The sequence below is a fragment of the Sciurus carolinensis genome, chromosome 3 (genome assembly GCF_902686445.1).
Source record: "Sciurus carolinensis chromosome 3, mSciCar1.2, whole genome shotgun sequence".
NCBI lineage: Eukaryota > Metazoa > Chordata > Mammalia > Rodentia > Sciuridae > Sciurus > Sciurus carolinensis.
Genome location: NC_062215.1, coordinates 77,326,758 through 77,338,989, shown reverse-complemented (window position 1 = coordinate 77,338,989; position 12,232 = coordinate 77,326,758).

Here is a 12,232-nt window from a genome sequence, read left to right as displayed (position 1 = left end):
CTCCCATCAGAGCCCCATGGAGATCACTTCCTGCAGTCAGGGAGGGAGGCTAGTCTTAGAAATAGGCATCTTTCCCATTGAGGGGAAAAGTGCCACTTTGATATGTTCATGTACACTCTGGTCTAAGTTGAAGGCACTTGAAATACAGCAGGTGCAAAAAGATCCCTCTGACCTCTGTGCCATTTCTTAAAAGTAGATGAAATGCCCATGTGAAAGATGCCCTCCTTATACCAGAAGGAATAATATCCTGATCCTCAAAGATGAGAAGGTGAGGCTGAATGAATTCTGGACAGAACTCTCATCTTTTAAGACCCCCACATGATTTAGTGGCTTCATCACAGACGACTTTGTCCAGTTCAGTATATCAGTGTCTGACTCGAACTCGCCTTTGGGTCTTCATTTCCTTATAAGGTCTCCTTAGGTAAATCTTGTAGTGCTTTTCTCCTGTTAATTGATCTTATGTCAATTTAATTCTCTGACCCAACTGGGACCCTAAGAGGATAGAGGTGGAGTCCTGCCCATCCCAGTGTCCTTGATCTAGGAGGGCAGTGGTCTGAAGTCTTGGCCCATCAGCCCATGTCTACTCAGTCCCTTGAGGATCAAACCCATAAGGCTGAAGATTTCTCTTCCCTGTTTTCTTTCTAAGACTTGACTGTCTTGACTTGGTTGGGATTAGTGAAAAATTGTGCTGTTGGGGTGGATAGGGTCTATGCTACCTCCTGGGACCAGGTGACTTGTCTGAATTCTTCTTTCCAGACCTACCTCTATCCAGAGAGAGCCAACCCTGGAGAGCCACTGCAGATGGCAGTGGCCACCTTATTTTGTCATTCCTGTAGTCCTTATTAATTTTTGCTCCTTCAATTGCCTTTCTAGGCCGCCAGCTGCAGAAGTTCCTGAGATTTGCAATACTCTTCCTTGGGGGGAAGAAGATGATCTTTCCTTACGCTTGTGAAGGAGCAAAGCTTAGGCCTAAAAAGAAGACAAACCCCAAAGTACTAACAGCAATGACATGTACAGAGTGGTTATAATTGATGTTTTCTTCTATTTTTTTTCACTTTTCAATTTTTCTGTAATGAGTATTTATTGCTTTTAGACTCAGAAAAGAACAAAAAGGGACTCAGAGAGGTTTGTTAATTAACCCAGGTGGCACTTACAGTTTATTCATAGGTAGAGTTGAGAATCAAAGGTAGAATTATTTTCTAGAATCCACAGCCCAGGGAAGGGGGATGCTCAGCAATGATTCTCACTGATCTTCTTACTCATATTCCTGACCCCACTTAGAAAAGAAATGTGAAGAGTTCACCAGAGCATGGCACTCTGTTCCTCCCACACTCAGGATCACAGGGAGAGTTTTAAGCTTTGTATTTCTTTCTGGCTAGTCAAAGGTGACTATTTATGATGGTATGTTTTGTGGACAGGACTGTCTGTGATTTGTTGAACTCAGTGCCAAATGAAAATGTGGGAACCCATGTTTGAAAACCACTAAGAATTTCAAGACAGTGACAGTGGAACATAAAGCTGAGTGCAGATCTTTTCTAAGTGCTGGGTCTTGTGTGTTGGTCCAGGAAACCTCAATGAAGTTGGCCTGCCAGGGTCACTTCCACCAGACACCTATAGGGAATGTCCAGGGAAGGAATGCAGAAGACTCCTAGCAGGCAGGGACAGAAGGAAGGCTTGGACCTGGGAGGGGAGCAACAGAAAAGAGAGATTCTCATTTACTGCAAGGTATCTGGCTAGTTTGGAATCCCAAATGGGTCCTATTTGAGACATTAAGAAATTAGGAGGTTTGAGTTCTATCCCCCATTTGTGTAAACTTGAATGGAGTACTTCTCTTCCTTGGGCTCAGTTTCCTTATTTCTTTATTGATGGGGATGGAATTGATCTCCATAGTCTCTGCCAGCTCTAAGATAATTTCACAATTTGGACTTTCAGTGTGCATGTGCATATAGTCCTGAAACTGTACGTGTGTTCCAGGAGGTCCTGAGTAGTGCCATTCAAGGAGCAGGTTAAGGCTGCAAAGCAGAAGTGTCATGGTGGCCTTGGAGATGGTGATGGTGGTTAAAAGCTGGCAAGCGATAGTGCTAGAGAGGGAGGAATCTTTTCCTTAGACCTAATTTGGAAGTTACCTTTGGGTAGCTAACCAAAAAGACAGGTTTAAAATTCTCACTCTCTTCTGTTGAGCACAGTGATTATGAAGCTATCCAAGAGGGTAGGAAGCCACTTCCTAAGGACATGTAAAGACTGAGAGCAGGTGGCTTGGAGGAAGCAACCCTTAGCATTATAATCACATAAAACACTTGCTATATAAGGTGAATTTTTGTAATACAACTTTGACTGTGGATTTCCAGCAAGTAACAATAGGAACCCTGTTTTCAAAGGAAGGTGCATCCTTATGGGGAAAGAATACAAGGGGATGGTCTGTTGAGGGTTTTTACTGTTTTCTTCTGAGAAAGGGTTGAAAATGAGAATCAGGATCCTGCTCTATGTGTAGTTTGTATTCACTGATGTTAGTTTCATGTGGTTTCCATGTCATAGTGTGAGTTCTGTTGTTCATAACTCACTCTTTGGTTGTCTTCCTGGAGTCCTGTGCTAATCAACCCTTCCAGGTATTGTTCTAGAGATATATTTGGAGCAGCTATTTGAGATTCCTCTATGCAGAGGGCCAGCATCATGGGCGTTAGGAATGTTGAATTTGCAAAACAAATTTATGAGATTCTTTGATGACATTTCATATGAAGACAAAACAAAGGAAAAAATATCTCAAGCTGTGATACAGAGGAGCATGAGACCAGTGATTTATAGTAGGAAAATGGAATTTTCAAGGTTTTTGTTGGCTACATGAATACATTCACTCATCAATATATGGAATTTCATGTAAAAGAATTTGTCTTTAGAATACCTTTAAAATATTCCTTTTTTTGAAACATAAGACTTTTTCAATATGCAATAGGGCTGATGCAGGGGTACCTTATAAGCAATGGCCTTCTCATTTCGGGGTGGGTCAGTTTTCCCCTACCATCTCCTGTAACTCACGTCTGTCTGGTTTGACAATCCTGTGGCCATCTATCCATCTAATGTAATTTTCCTTCTTTTATGTCAGTTTTGTGGTTTCCCTCAGAAATTCTGAGAATGGTTCTTTATATTTGATTCTCCATCCAAATTTTCCTTTAGGTTAGGAAAGTTTGTGCCAAGAGAAATTTAAGGAAGAAATTGAGTTATTTGGTGGTTCTGACATTACTTTGGAACTACAAGATCATAAATTTAAATTTAAGGCCTGATAGTGTAATGGAAACAGATTTCTCACCTCCTTTAGGTCCTGAAGTTCAAAGAACAATTAATAGAATTTGTAATTGAAAGTATTTATGAACTCGTGTAAGTCACAGACTCACAGCTTTGGAAGGGATATATATATATATATATATATATATATTTTTTTTTTTTTTTTTTTTTTTTTTTTTTTTTTTTTTTGCGTGTGTGTGTGCTAGGGATTGAACCCAGGGTCTTGTGCATACTAGGCATGCACTTTATGGTTGAGCCCTACACCTAGTCCTGGAAAGGAATTTTAAAAGATTATCCTATCCAGTTCTTACCTTTAGTCAGACAGGTACCAGCATCTCTAGCTCACTGGTTAGAAAATCAAGGCAATGAAGTGTGTTCTTTGGTGCCGAGACAAAGTGGGTCTATTTTGGTGAAGATTAGGTAATGGTGGCAGGTGCCTATTATCTGTTGCTAGGTACATACTGTTCCTCTTATCAAGAAGAGCCTGTTTTTTGTTCTCCTGGCTATGCAAACCTGGTGACATCTTTTTTCTTTTTTTTCCTCTTTAGTCCTGGGGATCAAACCCAGGGGTGCTCTAGCACTGAGCTACATCCCTAGCTCTTTTTATTTTTTTATTTTTTATTTCTTTAATTTTAATTTATTTTTATTGTAACCAAATGGGATACATGTTGTTTCTGTTTGTACATGGAGTAACAGCATACCATTTGCGTAATCATACATTTACATAGGGTAATGATGTTTGATTCATTCTGTTATTTTTTTCCTTATCCCCCACCCCTCCCACCCCTCTTTTCCCTCTATACAGTCCTTCCTTCCTCCATTCTTGCCCCCCTCCAACCCCCCATTATGTGTCATCATCTGCTTATCAGTGAGATCATTTGCCTTTTGGATTTTTGAGATTGACTTATCTCACTTAGCATGATATTCTCCAATTTCATCCATTTACCTGCAAATGCCATAATTTTATTATTCTTTATAGCTGAGTAATATTCCATTGTATATATATATATATATATATATATATATATCACAGTTTCTTTATCTATTCATCAATTGAAGGACATTTAGGTTGGTTCCACAGTCTGGCTATTGTGAATTGAGCAGCTATGAACATTGATGTGGCTGTATCTCTGTAATATGCTGATTTTAAGTCCTTTGGGTATAGGCTGAGGAGTGGGATAGCTGGGTCAAATGGTGGTTCCATTCCAAGTTTTCTAAGGAGTTTCCACACTGCTTTCCAGACTGGCTGCACTAATTTGCAGCCCCACCAGCAATATATGAGTGTACCTTTCTCCCCACATCCTCTCCAACACCTGTTGTTGCTTGTATTCTTGATAATTGCCATTCTAATTGGGGTGAGATGGAATCCTAGGGTGGTTGATTTGCATTTCTCTTATTACTAAAGATGGTGAACATTTTTTCATGTTTGTTGATTACTTGTAGATCTTCTTCTGTGAAGTGTCTGTTCATATCCTTAGCCCATTTGTTGATTGGGTTATTTGTATTCTTGGTGTAGAGTTTTTTGAGTTCTTTATAGATTCTGGAGATTAGTGCTCTATCTGAAGTATGATTGGCAAAGATTTTCTCCCACTCTGTATACAGGCTCTTTCTTCGCATTGCTGATAGTTTCCTTTGCTGAGAGAAAGCTATTTAGTTTGAATCTATCCCGGTTGTTGATTCTTGCTTTTATTTCTTGTGCTATGGGAGTCCTGTTAAGGAAGGCTGATCCTAAGCCAACAAGTTGAAGATTTAGACCTACTTTTTCTTCTATAAGATGCAAGATCTCTGGTCTGATTTTGAGGTCCTTGATCCATTGTGAGTTGCTTTTTGTGCAGGGTAAGAGATATGGGTTTAGTTTCATTCTGTTGCATATGAATTTCCAATTCTCCCAGCACCATTTGTTGAAGAGGCTATCTTTTCTCCATTGCATATTTTTGGCCCCTTTGTTCAGTATGAGAAAATTGTATTTATTTGGGTTTGTGTCCATGTCCTCTATTCTGTACCATTGATCTACCTGTCTATTTTGGTGCCAATACCATGCCATTTTTGTTACTATTGCTTTGTAGTATAGTTGAAGATCTGGTATTGCGATATCCCCTGCTTCGTTCTTCCTGCTAAGGATTGTTTTAGCTATTATGGGTTTCTTATTCTTTTTTTTTTTTCTTTTTTTTGAGATTCCATTTTTTTTATTGTAAACAAATGGGATACATGTTGTTTCTCTGTTTGTACATGGCGTAAAGGCATACCATTTGTGTAATCATAAATTTACATAGGGTAATGTTGTTTGATTCATTCTGTTATTTTTTCCCTTCCCCCCCACCCCTCCCACCCCTCTTTTCCCTCTATACAGTCCTTCCTTCCTCCATTCTTGCCCCCCTCCCTAACCCTAACTCTAACCCTAACACTAACCCCTCCCACCCCCCATTATGTGTCATCATCCACTTATTAGCGATATCATTCGTCCTTTGGTTTTTTTGAGATTGGCTTATCTCACTTAGCATGATATTCTCCAATTTCATCCATTTGCCTGCAAATGCCATAATTTTATCATTCTTTATGGCTGAGTAATATTCCATTGTATATATATACCACAGTTTCTTTATCTATTCATCAATTGAAGGACATCTAGGTTGGTTCCACAATCTGGCTATTGTGAACTGAGCAGCTATGAACATTGATGTGGCTGTATCTCTGTAATATGCTGATTTTAAGTCCTTTGGGTATAGGCCAAGGAGTGGGATAGCTGGGTCAAATGATGGTTCCATTCCAAGTTTTCTAAGGAATCGCCACACTGCTTTCCACACTAATTTGCAGCCCCACCAGCAATATATGAGTGTACCTTTCTCCCCACATCCTCTCCAACACCTGTTGTTGCTTGTATTCTTGATAATCGCCATTCTAATTGGGGTGAGATGGAATCTTAGGGTGGTTTTGATTTGCATTTCTCTTATTACTAGAGATGTTGAACATTTTTCCATATGTTTGTTGATTGCTTGTAGATCATCTTCTGTGAGATGTCTATTCATTTCCTTAGCCCATTTGTCGATTGGATTATTTGCATTCTTGGTGTAGAGTTTTTTGAGTTCTTTATAGATTCTGGAAATTAGTGCTCTATCTGAAGTATGATTGGCAAAGATTTTCTCCCACTCTGTATACAGGCTCTTTCTTCGCATTGCTGATAGTTTCCTTTGCTGAGAGAAAGCTATTTAGTTTGAATCTATCCCGGTTGTTGATTCTTGCTTTTATTTCTTGTGCTATGGGAGTCCTGTTAAGGAAGGCTGATCCTAAGCCAACAAGTTGAAGATTTGGACCTACTTTTTCTTCTATAAGATGCAAGATCTCTGGTCTGATTTTGAGGTCCTTGATCCATTGTGAGTTGCTTTTTGTGCAGGGTAAGAGATATGGGTTTAGTTTCATTCTGTTGCATATGAATTTCCAATTCTCCCAGCACCATTTGTTGAAGAGGCTATCTTTTCTCCATTGCATATTTTTGGCCCCTTTGTTCAGTATGAGAAAATTGTATTTATTTGGGTTTGTGTCCATGTCCTCTATTCTGTACCATTGATCCACCTTTCTATTTTGGTACCAATACCATGCCGTTTTTGTTACTATTGCTTTGTAGTAGAGTTGAAGATCTGGTATTGTGATACCCCCTGCTTCACTCTTTCTGCAAAGGATTGCTTTAGCTATTCTGGGTTTCTTATTCTTCCAGATGAATTTCATGATTGCTTTCTCTATTTCTGTAAGGTACATCATTGGGATTTTAATTGGAATTGCATTGAATCTGTATAGCACTTTCGGTAGTATGGACATTTTGACAATATTAATTCTGCCTATCCAAGAACATGGGAGATCTTTCCATCTTCTAAGGTCTTCCTCAGTTTCTTTCTTCAATGTTTTGTAGTTTTCATTGTAGAGATCTTTTACCTCTTTGGTTAGATTGATTCCCAAATATTTTATTTTTTTGAGGCTATTGCAAATGGAGTTGTCTTCCTCATTTCCCTTTCAGATGTTTCATTGCTTGCATATAAAAATGCTTTAGATTTATGTGTGCTGACTTTATAGCCTGCTATTTTGCTGAATTCATTGATGAGATATAGAAGTTTTCTGGAGGAGTTTTTTGGATCCTCTAAATATAGAATCATGTCATCAGCAAATAGTGACAGCTTAAGTTCCTCTTTTCCTATTTGTATCCCTTTAATTTCTTTAGTCTGCCTAATTGCTCTGGCTAGAGTTTTGAGGACAATGTTGAATAGAAGTGGTGAAAGAGGACATCCCTGTCTTGTTCCCATTTTTAAAGGGAATGGTTTCAGTTTTTCTCCATTAAGAATGATGTTGGCCATGGGCTTAGCATAAACAGCCTTTACAATGTTCAGGTATGTTCCTACTATCCCTATTTTTTCTAGTGTTTTGAGCATGAAGGGGTGTTGTATTTTGTTGAACGCTTTTTCTGCGTCAATTGAAATAACCATATGATTCTTATCCTTAAGTCTATTGACATGATGGATTACATTTATTGATTTACGGATGTTAAACCATCCTTGCATTCCAGGGATGAACCCCACTTGATCGTGGTGCACGATTTTCTTAATATGCTTTTGGATACGGTTTGCCAATATTTTGTTAAGGATCTTTGCATCTATATTCATCAAGGATATTGGTCTAAAATTTTCTTTCCTTGATGTGTCTTTTCCTGGTTTGGGTATAAGGGTGATATTAGCTTCATAGAATGAATTCGGAGGGTACGCTCCTTTTCTATTTCCTGGAATACTTTGAGAAGTATTGGAATGAGTTCTTTGAAGGTCTTGTAGAACTCGGCTGAGAATCCGTCTGGTCCTGGGCTTTTCTTGGATGGTAGGTTTTTAATGGCTTCTTCTATTTCATTGCTTGATATTGATCTGTTTAAATTGTGTATGCCCTCCTGGTTCAGTTTGGGAGGAGCACATGTCTCTAGAAATTTGTCAATGTCTTCGCTAGATTCTATTTTGTTGGAATACAGATTTTCAAAGTAGCTTCTAATTATGTTGTGTATCTCAGTGTTGTCTGTCATGATATTTCCTTTTTCATCACGAATTTTAGTAATTTGAGTTTTCTCTCTCCTTCTCTTTGTTAGTGTGGCTAAGGGTTTATCTATTTTGTTTACTTTCTCGAAGAACCAACTTTTTGTTTTGTCAATTTTTTGAATTCTTTTGTTTCAATTTCATTGATTTCAGCTCTGATTTTAATTATTTCCTATCTTCTACTACTTTTGCTGTTATTCTGTTCTTCTTTTTCTAGGGCTTTGAGCTGTAATGTTAGGTCATTTAGTTGTTAACTTTTCATTCTTTTCTGGAATGCGCTCCATGCAATGAATTTTCCTCTTAGTACTGCTTTCATAGTGTCCCAGAGATTTTGATATGTTGTATTGTCATTCTCATTGACCTCTAAGAATTTTTTTATCTCCTCCCTGATGTTTTTTGTTATCCATGTTTCATTCAATAGCATATTATTTAGTCTCCAGGTGTTGGACTAATTTCTGTTTTTTATTTTGTCATTGATTTCTATTCTCAGTCCATTATGATCTGATAGAACACAAGGCAATATCTCTATTTTTTTGCATTTCCTAAGGGCTGCTTTGTGGTATAACATATGGTCTATTTTCGAGAAGGTTCCATGTGCTGCTGAGAAGAAAGTGAATCTGCTCGTTGATGGATGGAATATTCTATATATGTCTATTAAGTCTAGGTTATTGATTGTGTTATTGAGTTCTATGGTTTCTTTGTTTGGTTTTTGTTTGGAAGATCTATCTAGTGGTGACAGTGATGCGTTAAAGTCACCCAGAATTATTGTGTTGGGGTCTATGTGATTCCTGAAATTGAGAAGGATTTGTCTGATGTACAGGGATGCACCATTGTTTGGGGCATAAATATTTACTATCATTATGTCTTCCTGATTTATGGTTCCCTTAAGCAGTATGAAATGGCCTTCTTTATCCCTTCTGACTAACTTTGGCTTGAAGTCCACTTTATCTGATATAAGGATGGAAACCTCTGCTTTTTTACTGAGTCCATGTGTGTGGTAGGTTTTTTCCCATCCTTTCACCTTTAGTCTGTGGATGTCTTTTTCTATGAGATGAGTCTCTTGCAGGCAGCATATTGTTGGGTCTTTCTTTTTAATCCATTCTGCCAGTCTATGTCTTTTGATTGATGAGTTTAGGCCATTAACATTCAGGGTTATTATTGAGATATGATTTGTATTCCCAGTCATTTGGCTTATTTTTGGTTTTTAAGTTGGCTTGGTTTCTCCTCTGAGTGGTTTTACTCTAAGTTAGTTCCTCCCTTTGCTGACCTCCATTGTTGTTTTTCATTTCCTCCTCATGGGATATTTTGTTGAGAACATTCTGTAGTGCAGGCTTTCTATTTGTAAATTCTTTTAACTTTTGTTTATCATGGAAGGATTTTATTTCATCTTCAGATCTGAAGGTTAGTTTTGCTGGGTATAGGATTCTTGGTTGGCAACCATGTTCTTTCAGAGCTTGAAATAGTTGTTCCAGGCCCTTCTAGCTTTTAGAGTCTGGGTTGAGAAATTGGCTGCTATCCGTATTGGTCTCCACCTATATGTAATCTGATGCTTTTCTTTTGCGGTCTTCAAAATCCTATCTTTATTTTGAATGTTAGGCATTTTCATTATAATGCGCCTTGGTGTGGATCTGTTGTGATTTTGTGCATTTGGTGTTCTGTAAGCCTCTTGTATTTGATTTTCCATTTCATTCTTCAGGCTTGGGAAATTTTCTGATATTATTCCATTGAGTAGGTTGTTCACTCCTTTGGTTTGTATCTCTGTGCCTTCCTTAATCCCAATAATTAAATTTGGTCTTTTCATGATGTCCCATAGTTCTTGGAGAATCTGTTCATGATTTCTTACCATCTTCTCTGTTTGGGCAACTTTATTTTCAAGATTAAATATTTTGTCTTCATTGTCTGAGGTTCTGTCTTTCAAGTGGTCTAGTCTTTTGGTGATGCTTTCCATTGAGTTTTTTATTTGGTTTATTGTTTCCTTCATTTCAAGGATTTCCGTTTTTTTTTTTTTTTTGAGAATCCCTATCTCTGTGTTGAAATGATCTTTTGCTTCCTGCAGGTGCTCTTTCAGCTTATTGGTATTATCATTCATTGCCTGCATTTGCTCTCTTATCTCATCCTTTGCTTCGCGAATCATCTTAATCATGTATAATCTGAAGTCCTTTTCTGACATTTCTTCTAACAAACTGTCATTGGATTCTATTAATATAGAATCTAGATTTGTTTGGATCATTTTCTTCCCTTGTTTTTTCATGTTGTTCATGTATCTTCTACAGTGCAGATCTGGGGTATTGCAGATTCCCCCCTATAGGCTTATAGTGGCCCTATAGGTTTCCAAAACTGTTTCTTTAAGGGGAGATCAATGTTAGCAGTGCCCAATTCAGACTCTATGCAATCCTAGACCAAATAGCCCCTATGAGGACAATAACAAAATTGTCATAATAAACAGAATGAGTTAAAATATTATCTTCAATAAAACAAACAGATTTGCAGTAAGGTCTGCAGTTTCTAATGGAGGACAGAGAAGATGCAGAGGGATGTAGAATGTGGCTGTTAATGGGATAAGAAAAGATTATACAGAAGTTCTAGATAATAGAAAGGGTGAGAGTTTAATCAAAATGAAATTGGATGTTAGCATGCAAAAAAGGGAGAAAGAGACTCTGAGGGAACAGGTAAACAAAAGGAAAAGAGCAAGAAAAGTAAAGAAATAAAAACTTAAATTTTTTTCAATAAGGAGAAAAAAGAAAATCTACAGTATAACAGTCATATAGTAATGAAACCTCCCAGTCTTTAGTAGCCTGATGCATGAGAGGTACCTGACAATGAGCTTCAAGCCTCCAGCAGGCGTCTCAGGATGGGATTTGCCCCACCCAAAGATTGAAGCTATGGCTTCCAGGATTATCCAAGATGGCTGCTCTGACTTCAAAATGTGTTGGCAAATGGGGAGCTGCAGCTCAGGGTGTGGCCGTGGTCAGCTGGAGGTCCTGGAGGCGGGATGCGGTTGGTCAGGCAGGGGTCCTGGAGGTCAGGTGTGTTTGGTGTGGTTGTGGGATCCTGGAGGCTGGGTGCAATCAGTCGGCTGGGGTCCCAGTGATAGGGCGCAGTCAGTTGGTCTGGGGATCTTGGCAGGGAGCAGTCAGTCGAAGTGAGGGCCCCAGAGGCAGGGAGTGATCGGTCAGGCTGAGGGATCCTGGAGATGGGGCTCAGGCAGTCCGGCCAGGGGTCCTACAGGGCCTGGCTGTTGTCTCAAAATGGCGGCAGCCACGTGCAATCAAACCTGCAGGTACTGTGACAGTGAACTTCCAGGCAGCAGCAGGCAGCTGGTGCTCCACTGGTGGTGGGCAATCAGTTTGCTGACTGTTGTCGGACAATCGGGAGGTGAACCTTGTGCATTGGGTGATGGATAGGTGTAAGGCAGGCGATGGACAGGTGAGAGGCAGGCAAATGGCGGATGATAGGTGCTTGACAGTGAGCAATCTGCACTCAAAAAAGGCGTCGATATGCTGGCAGACTTCAGGTCATCACAGCAGACAAATGGGGTAAACACCAGGGAATCGATAAGCAGCAAAAACTGCCTCACCAAGAAACAGATATCCTCTGCTTTAAACCGGAGTTACAGAGCGACAAGGAATGCAGCCTCCCTCTAGTCCACCATCTTGGATCCCCCGCTCTTTATTTTTTAACCTGAGACAGCGTCACAAGGTTGGCCAGCTGTCCTCGAATTTACAATCCTCCTGCCTCAGCCTCCTGAGTTACTGGGATTATAGGCGTGTGCCACTGTGCCTGGTTCTGGTGACATCTTTGGAGCAACAAAATGAAGTTAGTGTCAGAGTGTGCTTCTTGGCCTAGACCTTCAGCAGTTTTGCAATTTCCAATTGGGCCATCTGGAGATCTAA